Source organism: Aedes albopictus, chromosome 2 (genome assembly GCF_035046485.1).
Source record: "Aedes albopictus strain Foshan chromosome 2, AalbF5, whole genome shotgun sequence".
NCBI lineage: Eukaryota > Metazoa > Arthropoda > Insecta > Diptera > Culicidae > Aedes > Aedes albopictus.
In genome coordinates, this window is record NC_085137.1 from 345998120 (window position 1) to 346016461 (window position 18342).

An 18342-nucleotide genomic window follows, 5' to 3' on the forward strand; every position below is an offset into this window, starting at 1 on the left:
GTGAATCCAATTGGAAATCATTGGAGATATACCATGACCCCGTGCGGCTTCCAATATGGCATCGAAAGGCACGTTGTCAAAGGCACCCTCGATATCTAAGAAAACACCCAAGCAGGATTGCTTTTGAGCGAATGCCTTCTCGATATCGTAAACAACTTTGTGTAAAAGAGTCACAGTGGACTTTCCAGATTGGTAAGCATGTTGGTTCACATGAAGAGGCACATTGGCCAGATAAACATCACGGATGTGATGATCCACAATGCGTTCTAAGCATTTCAGAAGAAAAGAGGTCAAACTGATAGGTCTGAAGCTCTTTGCTTCTTCATACGACGCGCGACCCACTTTCGGAATAAACTTCACAGTAATATCCCGCCAGGATTTGGGAATATACCCTAATCTAATCTAATAATCTAATCTAATCTAGTGCTTGCACAGCCAGTATTGAAAAGCATCCTGGAAATATCAAAATTTCTTCCGATATTTTCTTGTCAGCATTAATATTTGTAGCATATCAGAGATGATGTGACACAAATATTAAAACGGCCAGGCCCACTGTGCAGACTAATGGGTTCGAAGATAATTCAAAAACTTAAGGCAATCAGGTTATCCACTTATGAATAACATGATTGGCAAACTTTTTTGAATTGAACGAAGGAAGAAACGGGGACAACCGTACCAACCGTTTCGTTTTAGGGGAATGGTGTTTGAACATAAAATTGTTGGGAGTGGTGCTGCTAAGAAGGTTAATGCACACTCCGTTGGCGTCTCTTCTCCTGGGATGGGGCACAGGCATTTCTCCATGTGTCCTGGCTTCAAAGCCTAGGCTTAAGCGCCATTACTCGCTCTCTGAAACGAGAAAAAAAGTATAATGATCCCTTCCCCGAATGAAGAAACCCCAACGAAAAATCATTATAAAAATCTATATAAATAAAAAAGGAATATTGTTTGTATGTGACGAATAGGCTCGGGGAAAAAAATGAGAAAATCAACAGCGAACACACCGAAAACGAGAAAGTTTGAAAATACATTTTGCGGGTCATTTTTTAAAGATCTGCATGTCAAAAAAAAACACAGTAGGCAGGCAGAACGACGTTTGCCGGGACAGCTAGTAGTAGATAAAAAAGGAGCAATCTCACCAATTTCAAAACAGCTTCGTCGTCTACGGTGGAAAACGGGGCAATAGTGGCATGCACCTTCATTCTTGGTATGCCTGCAAACGCCGGGGCAGGAATTGTCTCCCGAAAGCAATCAAAATCCAGATCCAATATGATTTCCTCGGTCTTAACCTTCCTGTTGCATCACTTTGGGAACAGCTCGCCTTTTCGAATGAATTCCGGGAAGAACTGCGTCGGGATCAATGCCCCGGAAGCACCACGTTGAGCCGTCGACGTACACCCGCTCGATCTACTCCATGACGATCAGTTCGAGTTCTTCATTACTCATCAGCTTTTCCTCCTTGAACCGCATCACCTGTAATTTCCGACGAACACAGCACACGGAACTTTCTTCTCCTTCTTCTTTATTTTCTTCTTATCATCATTAATTGGACACGGGAATGGTCCAGTACAACACCATAGTTCACTTGAGGACTTCTGTATGCAAATATCAATTTACTACAGCCACTAAGGAGGTCCATCGTCCTAACAGATTTTCACGGCGGAAACACGTACGGATACTGTGCCGGCAATCTAAAGTTCTGACTTCACCATTAAAAACTTGAAATCCGGAAAAACATTCACCACAATTGAATAATATTTTCACAAAACTAGGATGCACATTTCAGAAAAACAAAAAAAAACTTCTCCGGATAACATACCGCCACGAGCCGAATCACGATTTGGACGGCAAAATGAATTTGCTTCGCAGAGCAAAGAAAAACTGTGACCCCAGGATTTGGGAATATACCCTGTAGCAAAACTGCAAACAAGTAGTTGTTTCAAAACATGTTTGAAATGATCAAATCCCTTCTGAAGCAAAATAGGATAAATCCCATCTGCCCCAGGAGATTTGAAAGGAGCAAACCTATTAAGTGCCCATTCAATCGATTCTAAAGTTATGATACTCCGAGCCGAAGCTAAAGAATCATAACTACAAGAAAAGACATCAGGTTCATCCGAAGATGTAATATCCACACATCCGGGGAAGTGTGTACTGAATAAACATTCTAAAAATTCCTCATCAGAGGAAGTGAAATCACCATTTGGCAAACGAAGTTCGTTCACTTGAAAATCCTTAGATTTTGCAAGGATTTTGTTCAATCGACTGGCTTCACTCAGACTGGAAACATTTGTACAAAGGTTTTTCCAGCCGGATCGTTCAGCAGACCGAAGAGCTTTCTGGTAGGCCTTGCGAGCCGACCTGAAAGCCTCCGATCCAGCCGAGCGTCGTCTGTTCCAACTCTTTCTACATTGTTTCCTAAGCTTCGCCAGATCGGAGTTCCACCAAGGGGTTCCTCTTGTGGTCTTCACAGACCGCAGAGGGCAGGCTTCTTCAAAAGCTTCCATGATGAAGGCCGTTGTGGTATCAACGGCATCATCTAAATCACTTGGAGTGTCAATTGATGGTGAGTATCCATGAAATTTGGCTGCAACCAAATCGGTAAAGAGATCCCAGTTGGTTGACCGGGGATTCCTGAAACGCAAAGTTTGCGAAGTAAAATTCACATGTTCAAACAAGATGTAACGATGATCAGATAAAGATTCTTCATCTGACACATGCCAATTGGTCAGCTCATGACTAATTCTGCTAGAGCAAAGCGTTATGTCTAACACTTCCTCTCTACCAGATACCATGAAGGTTGGGCGGTTGCCTATGTTAAGTAATCCAAGATCTGTACTACTCAAGTATTCCATCAAACTGGAGCCTCTCAAATTGATGTCTGAGCTGCCCCAGATTATATGGTGAGCATTAGCATCACTACCAACAATTAGCGGAAGGCCTTTTGAAGTGCAGTATGCAATGACTTGCTTGAAAGCATCCGTAGGGGATGGTTCATCATGCGGTAAATAAACCGAACAATAAACGTATTTCCTGTTGAGGTTTCCAACAGATACATCTATTATGATAGCACATACATCTCTGGTAGTTAGTTCAGAGATGAGTGTAGCAACGATTGCGTTGTTGACAAGCACACATGCTCGAGGCATGACACGTGAGTTTGCCATTTCATTTTTACTGAAAGTAGCAAACACCGGATTGACAAGGTTTCCTAAATAGAAATTCCCCTTACGAAAGTAAGGTTCTTGGACTAACGCCACTTGGGCTGTACCATTTTGCATAAGTCTACAAAGATTGATCGTTGCTGTTCTTTTGTGCTGAAGATTGATCTGAGCTATCCTAACCGTAGCCACTACCCAAACTAGGCAAGATTAAACTCTTAACAATCACAGCACAAAAAAGAACAGCAACAATAAAGCCAGATCGGTATCGAATTGAGTGCGCCAAAGGCGAGGATGCACAGAATACACTGTGTAAAACGCATAATGCGAAACCATATAGGTGAAAATCTAAACTAATTAATAACATCTTCATAATCCCGCCCTTATTCAGCCTCAAGTATGAGATTGAAGAAGGGCAGCTGATTGTCTCGGAGAAACACAAGGTCCACCGCGCTATTGCTCCGGTTAGCACAGTAAGGGCAAATACTGTGGAGGGTGCCCTGGTACTCCACAGGCTCCGTTTGCGGTTAGGTTTTTATTAGACCCCCCTAGCCATTCATTCCTAGGCACGGTAAGCATAAAGCCGCATAACACCATGAATTAGGGGTCACCTGATTAGTGGATTCCTACCACTGGAACAGGCGGTCCGTAGTGCTATTCTTAGCCAGTTGAACTAACCGCTACCGACACTACACAGCTATCTAGGCTGATCGGGAAAAGAAGTTGATATTGGTGATCAACTTCATACGGGCCCGAAAAGCCGTGGAAAACAATAATGCTAATAAAACAAAACAAAAAGCCGTTCGTTGGATCACTAATCGGTAATAAATCAATAACTTTTTCCACAAGCATCCAATCGTTTTGCGGTCTTCGAAGGAATGTTTCAAAAATGATTTTTCTACAAGGAGCATTGATCGATTTGAATTAAGGGGACAAAGGGCGACCTCTGGGATTTTTTATCTGAAAGTGTAACTTTTCCCATAGTAAATCCTATGAAAACTTTGAACCGCTTGCGCTAAATTATAGTTTCACCGATTGCGCTGAAATTTTGCACAGTTCATATGGGACCTAAAGGGAATCTAAAAAGTCGACTGGAGCGAGAATTTGATGTTTGTCCCATACTATTGACCATAGCACCTTACAAATGTCAATTTCTTGATTTTGCTTTGGCTAACCAAGCCATGTGGGAAATTACACTGTTGAAAATGCTTTGACATCCATGTGCACAACAGAACATGTGCTCGATGAACAAATTGAGATTTGAATTATGAAAAGAAATCCACGTACTCCGGTGAGACTTGAACTCACGACTCCCAATTCGCTCTCCCGCTTTGACACACATGTGCACAACAGTGTATGTGTTAGATGTTCATCTAATCCCATCCGAAGGAGGTTGGAATCGAGTTAGCAGGAACCTGAAATAGCAACTACTGTTGGTCAATCAAGCTCAAACAATGGATTATACAACTTCGCGAGAAATGAAGGCGAAAATCATTTAGGTAATGTAAATCTTTCACTTAGGGTCATGCGTTTTGTGGTATCCTCCTCTATCTGTGTAGATGGTCTTTCGCCCCATCTTCATCAGCACTGAATGAGATGATGGAGAAAAAATAAGAGTTCAGAGGATGGCTATATGCTTTGCTGTGCTGACAACTGGTTATACCGATTGCGGAGGTGAGATACTGTGAAAATTGTTGGAGAGTGATACCTCACGGGATTTGATAAATTAGCTCTAGGGTAACAATCGTTTGGTCCAAAATGAGGGTTTAGTTACGAGATATCGAGCGGCATATATGCAAATGAGCTACTGTTGTAATTTAGAGCTGGTAAACGGGAAGGTTGAGCGGAGTTGGTGTAGCACATGCATTTCACGTCAGGACATAACAGCTCTTTTAAGCAAAGTGACCATTTTTACATTCAAAATAAACATCCCACCAAGAATTCTTGAAGTAATTTCTGGAGAAATTCGTAGAACTCTGGAAAGTATAATAGACGATTTTTTTTAGAGGAATCCTAATGTGATTTTCCTGGAGGAATCACTGCAGGAATTATTTGAGAAACCCATTCCCTCCCCTGGGGGAATTCTAAGAGCAGTTCTTTGAATAAATACCTTGAGGAATAGGTACCTACAGTTCTCATTGGAAAAATCGGTAAAGGTGTTCTGGAGGACTCCATATAGAGAATCCATGATGGAATCGTAAGAGACATTTCTGGATGAATCTCAGTAAGATTTCCAGAGAGTTCTTCTTCTTCTTTTTTGTGGCTCGACGTTCACTTTGGAACTTGGCCTGCCTCGCTTCAACTTAGTGTTCTTTGAGCACTTCCACAGTTATTAATTGAAGGGCTTTCTTTGCCTGCCGTTGCATGAATTTGTATATTGTGAGGCAAGTATAATGATACACTATGCCCAGGGAGTCGAGAAAAATTTTCCGACTGGAACGGTGTAACGGGACCACGACCCCACTCATTTTCAAAATTGCAACCGAACGCGTTTACTTAAAGATATGTCATCATTTATAAAAACTCTCCAACACTTCTTAAAACTACACTATTTTATTATCCGAGTATAAATATTTTAATTTCCACAGTGCACTGAATTAGAAATGAACATCTACAAATGAAACACACTAACTGACTATCTAAACCACTAAACTGAATCACTAACTGCCTGAACTGAACTACTTTTTATCAAGTTTAAATAGGAAAAACCTAAGCAAACTGGTCTCAACTGATTTTTCCAAGTTAAGATGGAGTACAAGAGTAGTCGATTAGCCAGAAATGGCGTCGAGCTCAAGACCCAAACTTAACAATGGAAAAATTCTAAACACAAACTGACTGACCTCGATCCTTGGATCTGCTACCCCTTATATAAGGGTCCTCTCCCTAACCATCAACTCTTATTCTCCTGATCATAAATATGATCCGATCAAAATTCTCCAGGACTCTCTCCGAGACCAGAGGGAAATTTATTTCCAAATGCCCCATGCATAATTGATTATTAATTACGCTCTTTTCTAATCTTTGCATCTCCCACATCCGTGAGAGCAATTCTAAACTCTTCCCTACACGGATGATCAATTTTCCCTATGCCTCCCATTTCGCCATCTCACATCCGCGAGATTAATTGAGCCTCCAGAACGAATGGCCAATTTATTCTCTCCTCTGAGATTCGGACCTCCCAAAAACTCTCCCCAAAACAAAACAGAAAGGCTAAATCTCCGATGCATCATAGCATCCCCATCCACATTCTCACATCTGTGAGATCATATCAAAATTCTGAGGGGAGCGAAAGTACTCGCGAATTCAATCTCAAAATTTCTTGCCTTAGTGGCTGAGTCATCAAGGGCCACACCAATCATCATCATCCCCGAACTTGATTTTTCATGAACGCACCGGGCGATCATAAATTTATAGTGTTTACTTTTCTTCGTCGCCCGTCTTAGTTTTACGATTACTCATGCGTTAGAATTTTCACGCCTTCTAAGCATGGATGTGTGGACGGTCGTCCGATCGATTCAAAACATAATTTTACGATCCAATTATGATCGTCGTCTGTGATTACCTTTCTTTTTCGGGGAAGGTTATGCATTTCCAAGTTTTTTCTTGTTGCAAAAACAATCAGATCATTCTTCTCAACCCATTTTACGATCGGATTTCTAGGCAATTGTTTATTTCATCAAGACGACCCTGTATGTACTTGAATTTCGTCACCCAGAATACAGGCACAGAAGGCTTCAACATATGTTGAAAACCATGCCCGATGTTTATGCCATAAAATATAAGCTGAGATTCCAAAATGTTGGTTTCCCTTTCTCTTACTTTGGCATGAGCGAAAAATGCAAAAATGTTGCAAATGATTGGGGAAAAGGGTGGTGTACGCCCCATTCCCGAGAAATGGCAAAAAATATCGTTTTGGCAATAAATAGCTGAATCTCAATTCAGCGGTTTGTTGCATTCCCTTACTTTTCCCGCAAAAAAATTAAGAAATTTCTCAAAATTTCTTAATTTTTTTAAAATGTTGGTCATGTTTCTGGTCCTATGATTTTTTTTTCCGAATAAGAGTTGATTTACATACTGCTTTTCTTCTGCTTATAAATATTATTTTTATAGTGCTCTTGTTTTCTTTCCATTGAATCTGATTTAGTAATGTCCCTGGCTGATCATTTTCAAGTTAAGCTTAATTCTCAAAAGTTTTAAAATAAGATTATTGTTCTTGTTTTTTCTTGTTATTATTTTTTTTTCTAGATTCATACCTGTGATTCTAAATGGCAACTGTTGACTCCGTATTCCGCTACCGTTTTCGCCGTGATATTGTGATATAAAAATACTTTGATTTTGATGAATCCCGATGTTTCGATGTTGTTGATCATGGCTGAGTCTTTAAGTGAGTCATTAGGGCAAAAACCAAGCATCTTCTTCTCGTTGCTTCGTTGTGTTTATCGGTGATTAACTGTTGTGCGATTCCCATACTGCATCTTTGATTTCTCCTAATGGTTGATTTCCTTTGTAACGGTAATTTTTTCCTTGTTTGTGACTTCAATTCTACGTGATTCTTGAAACTTTTGCTTATTTCTGGTTCCGTGAGAAAAATCTTGTGTCCACTTGTCTATTCGATTGAAAACAGGATATTCACGCATAATGTCCTTTTGATTCCAATTAATAGTCTTAAAATCATTGTGAAGAAAAACGTATTTTGTTGGTTGTGTTTTTTTTTTCGGTATATCGATTGGTTCTTGCTGCCTTAGGATGCTGTTGAAATTTGCGTATATGACGACAGCTAGAAAATGTGGCTTTTTCCTGCTGAAATATTTGTTGTATTTGTCGTTAATGCATTTAATGTCATCCTTCCTCTAATTGGTTGTGTTGCTGTTACTTGCTCAGCTAAGAACATTTTGACTATTTCTTTGGTGGAAATTGTTTGTTGCTAGTGGCAAATGCAACTTGAGAGTTATGCTGCTGTTAAATCATCCACTAATAAATGCCGGCTACAAGAATTTTGATGTTTTCTCGTCCGAGAATTTGTATTATAGGAAATGGTTTATGTGTTTGTGAAATATAAACCAGGTTAGTTAATTCGATGTATGAGTGATCATTTTCCTTCCCAATAGGTTGAAATCCGCGTATAAACACTTTCTGCAACAATTTTCTTTGACTGTAGAATATATGCTCCGTTAACCCTGATGTTTGATGTTTGATGCTCAGTTTACCCTTCTGACCAACCTAATAGACTCGCCAATCATGAACTCGTTGTAGATGCTGGAACTTTTCTTTCAATTACCGTACATCCCTGTTAATACGGTTCCGATGTTGCTCGTTGAGCTCTGATTGATGATTTCTGGAACTTTTTCTTTCATTTTCCATACATCCATGTTTGTATGGTTGAAGTTTAAGCTTGTTGCCTTTGAATTATTGTCTTATTATTCACCTTTCCTAATGACCTATGTTTTCTCTTGATTCTTATTCATCTTAAAGCTTCAAACGACTACTTTGCTTATTGGTTATGAGCACTTTACAATTGATATATTTCTATTGAACACACGTTTTAATGAATTATTATGAAAAAATTTCCAACAAATTCCCTTAATTGACAAAAACCATGCTAATTGAAATTTTCATCCCCCCAGCATAAATGGAAAAAAAAATTCTCCAACATTTAAAATTATTGGAAATAATACAAGAAATAATATAAATATCCCTTTCTAATGATTTATGTAAAATTCTTATTTAACACAGTTTATTAAAAAGTTTTCAACTTTAACATTTTTAACATTTAAAAAATTAGTTTCGCAAAAATAATCCCCTCGTTCCTACATATTTTTTTATGTGACGATATTTCCTAATTTTGTACTTTTCGGTAAAAGAGAACTTAGCTCTTACAATTGATCCTGAAAAAAAAATATATATGTTGATTAGTCTGCTGATTTCTTACCCACATTCGTTCTTAAACATCAACTGCACGATCGCTTCTTCTTCATCCTGTGTCCGTCGCATTTGACCTATCATCTCTTCGTCTTCTCTCTTATGTGTCTGTTGCTTGTACTGCTGAATTTCAATTAATGCTTTTTTATGCGTCTTCTTCTGTAGATGAACAAATAGTTTATTAGATTTTATTTTTTGTTTCAGCACTTTTATTCTTATTCTTCCTTATATCGACTTGGTCATAAATTATCGATTTGAATCATTGATGCATGTTAAAATCAAATCTTATTTTATATATTCATGATATTTTTATATGATTTTCTTTTTTCCTTTTTTTAATATTTGGAACAGGCAAGACCGACAGTCTTCTTCTCATCTTTGGGAGCAAATTTGGCTGTTTTTTTTTCATTCAAGAACTTTATCATACCGTTACAGTACCGTACCTTGATGAAATCAGGAAGTTTGTTTTTCCTGGTGGTAGCTGGGTATACCAAACCGAACCATTTTCCATTTTCTTTGTTTACCATAACGTTTTCTCTTTTGATTGTTTTTCGTTTCATGGTCATGTTATTCATTCAAGAACTTTTTTGTATCGCTGGATACAGTACCTTGACGAATCAGGAATGTCTCTATTCCTGGCGGTAGCTTGGTTTACCAGACCAGACCATTGATATTTATTTATTTATTTTTTTTTTCATTGCTGGACCCAAGGTATTCATTATTGTTTGATGGCTTATTTATTATTCATTCAAGCACTATGTGTATCAATGGATACAGTACCTTGATGAATCAGGAATGCTGCATTCCTGGTGGTAGCTTGGTTTACCAGACCGCGCCATTTTCGTTTTTTATCGATTCTTCGTTTCTTCGCGTTTTTGTTTTTTTTTATCATTTCGTGGCATATTTATTTCATTTATTATTTATTATTCACTCAAGAACTTTTTAGTATCGTTAGATACAGTACCTTGATGAATCAGGAATGCTGTATTCCTGGTGGTAGCTAGGTTTACCAAACTATGCCATTTTCGTTTTTCCGTTTTCTTTAGCATAGTTTTTTTCATATTTCATGTTTTATATTTCTTGGCATATTTATTAAGCATATTATTTATTATTCATTCAAGAACTTGTTAGTATCGTAAGATACAGTACCTTGATGAATCAGGAATATTATCATTCCTGGTGGTAGCTTGGTTTACCAAACCTCTGATACTCTGTACTTTGGCAATGTGGGGAAAACAAAACTGTCCAATTCCATACTTTTCATTTTCAAACATCTCGTTTAATATATTCTGCACATTCATTCTGGTGTGGCCAACACCTTGTCCAATCATTCATTCTTGCAAACAAACATAGGTAAATTGATAAAACTATTGCCTGATTTTTAGCTTTCCAAATGGTACAGAATTTGACGACTCGTCGACAATGTAATTTCAATTATATGCCATATTTTTTTTTTTTTAGTTTCCGATGCCAGATTTAGTCTTTTTTGTATATTTTTATCTCTATCTTTCTTTATTCAATGGATATGGTGCACCTTGGTCCGAATAATGTTCATATGAATTTGTATTAATTGTATTAATGGTTCTGTATCAGCCTCTGGTTGTATGTATTTGTCCCTTTATTCGTTGTTTTTTTTTATTACTATTTTATTTTATTTTTTTGACTTGTCGTATTCAAATTAGAAGTATTCAGCTCATTATCGACCTGCTGGAATTTCGTTACGATTTTTTTTTGTAATAGGGGTAATTAATTCATTTTCGTTAAAAAAATTCCCATGGTATAAACATGCATCAATGTTTATTATTACATTCATGTCTTTCTTGAAGATTTTGGTAGTGTCTCTGTCATAACTATGTGATTTATTACCTAGGAAACTCGCTATTATGTTATTAAGCGATACTTTGCTTTATCATTTTTGTTAAAAATAAAATCTGTAAATTGATAGCGCGCTAAAAGCAGCAATACGATCGACCGGTGTGCTCATTCTCAAAAAATACATGTATTACTCGTTTCCGTATATCTTAAACGTTTTATTTTATGTTATTATTCCTTATTTTCATGATTTCCATGTTGATTGTGAGGAAATTTCACATGATCTTCATTTTAAACAACCTTTTATATTTTTTTTCGATTTTCATTTAGTTCAATCAGATGTATTTTTACCTATATATATTAAACAAACTTAAAAATTTCATTACTGTTGTAGCCCAATCATTTATACTTTGTTATGCGATTGTTTTCTCGATTTGTTCTCGTTTTTTAACCCATACATTTGCAATGAACTGAAGGTATAATCTAATTGATCCCTAATCAATGATGAGAGAAAAAAAAAACAAGATGCGAATCTATTCTTGTTTGTTTTTACCACATGTTTCTTCCCTTGAAAAATTAAATCCATTATGTTTATTGCAAACACACTTCTTCACTCCTCCTCTCCGCACACGAAGGCATTGACACCCAAAAATTCTACAGCAACAGTAAGCAACATTAAGTGGCTTGTGACGATAGAAAATGTGCATCTGCAAGCAAAACGAAAACGTTGTCGCGTCTCTTTCCTTATCCGTGATAGCCGAAAGAAGAGAAAACAAATTTCTGCTTCATTCCATTTTCGACTTTCAGTGCTATAGGATACTGGAGAAAGAAACATGGTAAGTGTAATTCAGCTAGAAAAATTAGTGAACTTTTCATTTTTTTTTTTAATCTGATTTATTTTTCCTTTTCTTTTCTAGGGATGTCACAATGTCACATCGTCTTAATTTGGGACATGGAACTTACAAAATGCTCGGAAGTTAACCAAGTCCTTCGATGGAATCCAGGCGTGCTCCGTGCAGTGGACCATCACCAGGATGGAGAAATCCATCTCTACCCGTACAACAAGGCCGGGGATTCAGAGTGCAAGGGAAAAAACATACACATAGAAATTTATGTAAAATAAATTTCAATCATTCTAATCAATTTCTAAGTGCTTTTATTGTGTTTAGTTATCATTTTTTTTATTTTAGATACGATTAAACGTTAGTGTGTTCAATGGTAGTGTCAGTAAGGGAACGAAAAAGGAAAAAAAATAAACGGTAAGTTTTTTTCTTCCTTATTATTACTTTTAAGTGTGGTGTTCCCTTAAAATTTCATAAATGTTGAAACCAAGTTATTTTATCTTCGCTAGATATTTTTTAAGTGTTAAACATTATTCCAGATTCAAAATTGGAACGTTTCGAACCATTCAGTATGATTCCCCATATCTTATCTTTTGTCATGAAAAATTACGTTGCCTGACAAACTATTGAATATTGCTTCTCATATTTTTCAAATAATCAATGTGCTTCTTTTGCTTCCAATATGCGTTTCTAGTGAAAGACCGTGAAGTTCTTTCAAGATTGTGTCACTATTTCCTGACACCTAAGCATTCTCCCTGAATTGGCAAAATGGAAAAATATTTTTTTTTTCAATGTGACATAACCTGTCCAAATGTGGTAAAGGTTTTATTTTTCTGAATGCAATAAGAGAATTTGAAGTACCTAAAATATTCCTCAAGATGTCTTTCAAATTGTTAAACGAATTACAACATTTCAAATTGGACTATTTCGATCCAATCAAGATAGTTTCCCAAAGTTTTTCTTTTGTATGGACGTTTCGTTACCTGACAGAAAGTGTTTATACCCATTCATGCAGTTATTTGAATGCAGTTCTGCTAATTAAAATCGCTATTTAAACATCAACATTCTCTAGATTTGTATCCGTATTTGCTTATGCTAATCAACCTTTGGATTTTTTTCAATTTAGTTTTCATTGAATCGTTTTATATCTGCTAAATGCTGTGCTGTGTTTTCTTCTGATTCTGCCAACGTTGTGGAAATTCTTTATTATTATATTGTTGATATTGAGTATTGAATAGGAGGAACATTTGTCTGATCAAACCTGGATAACAATATGATAATATTGCAATGATCTGTTAAAAAAAATAAAATTTTGATTGGAAGCAAATTGTTTAAAATGTTAGTTTCCTTGAATATTTTTGTTCAAGGTTTCTTGCATTCCCCATGATAAATATTTAAATTATTTTGTTTTATTTTTCAAGGCTTTCTAAACTTTGCATAAATTTCCATGATATTCCTGCATTACTTTTCAATAATTAACAATATCATCTAAATGAATGATGGTTCCTTGATTTTATTGTTTCCAGGAATTCGACATTTTATTTTCATGTAGCGTTTAAGGGATTCCTGGTAACCTTGTTTCATTTTTTTTTGCTGGAAATTTAGCTAAAAATTCTCATATCAGTTTTTTTAAATCATGCACTCGGAAAGTACAAACGTTTGAATTTCCCTTTTTATTTAAATGTGGTTGTTTGTTATGCATTCTGACAGGAAATTGATTGGCACAAAACTCATCGAAATACAAAAATGTCTGCAATTTATCTTGAAATCTATCTAATTTAAGAATGCAGTGGAAAGCCAATTGCATTGAGAAATGTTATTAAACTGCTGCAGAAATTGTAGAGAAAAACAATAATTGCTTGCTGTATAAATTGCAAAAAAGTTGCAAAATCTGAATTTGAAATACTTTATGTTTTTAATTTATGAATTGGCAGATTGCAGATTTTTTTCTGATATGCAGTAAATAAAAATAAAAATAAAAATAAATAAATTACTAAAAAAATCATTCATGAGAATTGGAACTAATTATGACTCACCAAAATGAAGATATTTCTTTTAATATTTTCCTCAGCCCTCCTTCTAAACTCAAGAAAGAAAAAAAAACATTCAGAGTTAATTGTGACACTTATTTCTTGTCGCATTCCAAGCACTTGCAGTAATAATTTTCTCTTACTAATAAAACAAATGTCTCTTCGATTCTTTAGATTTTTTATCTACAGTCCATTTTGCACAAAAATAGTCAATAACAACGTGTTAACGAAATATATATATTTTTTTTTCAATTTTCCAAAAGTTTGCTGTTATCCACTTTTACAGTTCGTCTAATTTCCACTTTGAATCATTTTGATTATTCGCTCGCACTACTTTTTTATTTGCACGCACTATCAAGTTTCCAAATTTGCACAGTTTTGCACACCAATAAAAGTTAAAACCAACTTGAAAAGTTTGGAAAAATGTTTCTTCGGTTTTTTGAAAAAGTTTGTTCCAAAAAAGTTTATTCACTTTACGAGTTCTTCTGATACTTCATCCTAACGTGTTTTAATTATTTGCACTGCTGTTTGATTTGCACGTTAACAGTTCTTTGATTTGCACAGTTTCGCACCAGTCAGAAATGACGCACCAAATTACATCTAAATCTGAAATTCTTTTTCGCTGTCACCATCTGTAACGGGACCACGACCCCACTCATTTTCAAAATTGCAACCGAACGCGTTTACTTAAAGATATGTCATCATTTATAAAAACTCTCCAACACTTCTTAAAACTACACTATTTTATTATCCGAGTATAAATATTTTAATTTCCACAGTGCACTGAATTAGAAATGAACATCTACAAATGAAACACACTAACTGACTATCTAAACCACTAAACTGAATCACTAACTGCCTGAACTGAACTACTTTTTATCAAGTTTAAATAGGAAAAACCTAAGCAAACTGGTCTCAACTGATTTTTCCAAGTTAAGATGGAGTACAAGAGTAGTCGATTAGCCAGAAATGGCGTCGAGCTCAAGACCCAAACTTAACAATGGAAAAATTCTAAACACAAACTGACTGACCTCGATCCTTGGATCTGCTACCCCTTATATAAGGGTCCTCTCCCTAACCATCAACTCTTATTCTCCTGATCATAAATATGATCCGATCAAAATTCTCCAGGACTCTCTCCGAGACCAGAGGGAAATTTATTTCCAAATGCCCCATGCATAATTGATTATTAATTACGCTCTTTTCTAATCTTTGCATCTCCCACATCCGTGAGAGCAATTCTAAACTCTTCCCTACACGGATGATCAATTTTCCCTATGCCTCCCATTTCGCCATCTCACATCCGCGAGATTAATTGAGCCTCCAGAACGAATGGCCAATTTATTCTCTCCTCTGAGATTCGGACCTCCCAAAAACTCTCCCCAAAACAAAACAGAAAGGCTAAATCTCCGATGCATCATAGCATCCCCATCCACATTCTCACATCTGTGAGATCATATCAAAATTCTGAGGGGAGCGAAAGTACTCGCGAATTCAATCTCAAAATTTCTTGCCTTAGTGGCTGAGTCATCAAGGGCCACACCAATCATCATCATCCCCGAACTTGATTTTTCATGAACGCACCGGGCGATCATAAATTTATAGTGTTTACTTTTCTTCGTCGCCCGTCTTAGTTTTACGATTACTCATGCGTTAGAATTTTCACGCCTTCTAAGCATGGATGTGTGGACGGTCGTCCGATCGATTCAAAACATAATTTTACGATCCAATTATGATCGTCGTCTGTGATTACCTTTCTTTTTCGGGGAAGGTTATGCATTTCCAAGTTTTTTCTTGTTGCAAAAACAATCAGATCATTCTTCTCAACCCATTTTACGATCATCCCTTCATTTCCATATCGGCTTGAGGTTGTTGCATAATCAGCAAAAATCCTCTGCGTGTGAAGTCTTGTATAATTTACGACCCGAAAGAAAAAACCTGTAGTTCTAGCATCCCGTCGTTAGCGATCGGATTTCTAGGCAATTGTTTATTTCATCAAGACAACCCTGTAGGTACTTGAATTTCGTCACCCCGAATACAGGCAGAGAAGGCTTCAACATATGTTGAAAACCATGCCCAATGTTTATGCCATAAATTAAAAGCCGAGATCCCAAAATGTTGGTTTCCCTTTCTCGAGTCATTCTTGACCTCCTGACTCTCTCCCTTTTTGTCGCTAGTTCTTAATATTCCCAACAATTGATATCATTGTTCATCATCGTGTACCAACACAAAAAATATGTTTTTCCTTCGATACTTTTCATATCTCTTATTTCGGCATGAGCGAAAAAATGCAAAATTATTGCAAATGATTGGGGAAAAGGGTGGCGGACGTCCCAATCCCGAGAAATGGCAAAAAAATGTCATTTTGGCAATAAATTGCTGAATCTCAATTCAGCGGTTTGTTGCATTCCCTTACTTTTCCCGCAAAAAAATTAAGAAATTTCTTAAAATTTCTTAATTTTTTTAAAATGTTGGTTTAAAATGTTGGTTTTAAAATGTTTCAGCACTTTTATTCTTATTCTTCCTTATATCGACTTGGTCATAAATTATCGATTTGAATCATTGATGCATGTTAAAATCAAATCTTATTTTATATATTCATGATATTTTTATATGATTTTCTTTTTTCCTTTTTTTAATATTTGGAACAGGCAAGACCGACAGTCTTCTTCTCATCTTTGGGAGCAAATTTGGCTGTTTTTTTTTCATTCAAGAACTTTATCATACCGTTACAGTACCGTACCTTGATGAAATCAGGAAGTTTGTTTTTCCTGGTGGTAGCTGGGTATACCAAACCGAACCATTTTCCATTTTCTTTGTTTACCATAACGTTTTCTCTTTTGATTGTTTTCGTTTCATGGTCATGTTATTCATTCAAGAACTTTTTTGTATCGCTGGATACAGTACCTTGACGAATCAGGAATGTCTCTATTCCTGGCGGTAGCTTGGTTTACCAGACCAGACCATTGATATTTATTTATTTATTTTTTTTTTCATTGCTGGACCCAAGGTATTCATTATTGTTTGATGGCTTATTTATTATTCATTCAAGCACTATGTGTATCAATGGATACAGTACCTTGATGAATCAGGAATGCTGCATTCCTGGTGGTAGCTTGGTTTACCAGACCGCGCCATTTTCGTTTTTTATCGATTCTTCGTTTCTTCGCGTTTTTGTTTTTTTTTATCATTTCGTGGCATATTTATTTCATTTATTATTTATTATTCACTCAAGAACTTTTTAGTATCGTTAGATACAGTACCTTGATGAATCAGGAATGCTGTATTCCTGGTGGTAGCTAGGTTTACCAAACTATGCCATTTTCGTTTTTCCGTTTTCTTTAGCATAGTTTTTTTCATATTTCATGTTTTATATTTCTTGGCATATTTATTAAGCATATTATTTATTATTCATTCAAGAACTTGTTAGTATCGTAAGATACAGTACCTTGATGAATCAGGAATATTATCATTCCTGGTGGTAGCTTGGTTTACCAAACCTCTGATACTCTGTACTTTGGCAATGTGGGGAAAACAAAACTGTCCAATTCCATACTTTTCATTTTCAAACATCTCGTTTAATATATTCTGCACATTCATTCTGGTGTGGCCAACACCTTGTCCAATCATTCATTCTTGCAAACAAACATAGGTAAATTGATAAAACTATTGCCTGATTTTTAGCTTTCCAAATGGTACAGAATTTGACGACTCGTCGACAATGTAATTTCAATTATATGCCATATTTTTTTTTTTTTAGTTTCCGATGCCAGATTTAGTCTTTTTTGTATATTTTTATCTCTATCTTTCTTTATTCAATGGATATGGTGCACCTTGGTCCGAATAATGTTCATATGAATTTGTATTAATTGTATTAATGGTTCTGTATCAGCCTCTGGTTGTATGTATTTGTCCCTTTATTCGTTGTTTTTTTTTATTACTATTTTATTTTATTTTTTTGACTTGTCGTATTCAAATTAGAAGTATTCAGCTCATTATCGACCTGCTGGAATTTCGTTACGATTTTTTTTTGTAATAGGGGTAATTAATTCATTTTCGTTAAAAAAATTCCCATGGTATAAACATGCATCAATGTTTATTATTACATTCATGTCTTTCTTGAAGATTTTGGTAGTGTCTCTGTCATAACTATGTGATTTATTACCTAGGAAACTCGCTATTATGTTATTAAGCGATACTTTGCTTTATCATTTTTGTTAAAAATAAAATCTGTAAATTGATAGCGCGCTAAAAGCAGCAATACGATCGACCGGTGTGCTCATTCTCAAAAAATACATGTATTACTCGTTTCCGTATATCTTAAACGTTTTATTTTATGTTATTATTCCTTATTTTCATGATTTCCATGTTGATTGTGAGGAAATTTCACATGATCTTCATTTTAAACAACCTTTTATATTTTTTTTCGATTTTCATTTAGTTCAATCAGATGTATTTTTACCTATATATATTAAACAAACTTAAAAATTTCATTACTGTTGTAGCCCAATCATTTATACTTTGTTATGCGATTGTTTTCTCGATTTGTTCTCGTTTTTTAACCCATACATTTGCAATGAA

General features: G+C 35.9%; 1 protein-coding gene and 1 long non-coding RNA gene across 2 annotated transcripts in view; both read right to left on the reverse strand.

Moving 5' to 3' along the window:
- The window catches only part of LOC115263181 (cyclin-dependent kinase 14-like), a 632917-nt gene that overhangs the window by 507450 nt on the left and 107125 nt on the right, over positions 1–18342 (reverse strand). The gene's annotated exons all lie outside the window — the stretch shown is intronic.
- On the reverse strand, positions 1064–1556 carry LOC134287217 (uncharacterized). The gene is made up of 2 exons (XR_009997126.1): positions 1194–1556; positions 1064–1150 (listed from the first exon to the last, which is right to left on the reverse strand). It is a non-coding gene; the product is annotated as an uncharacterized LOC134287217 (long non-coding RNA).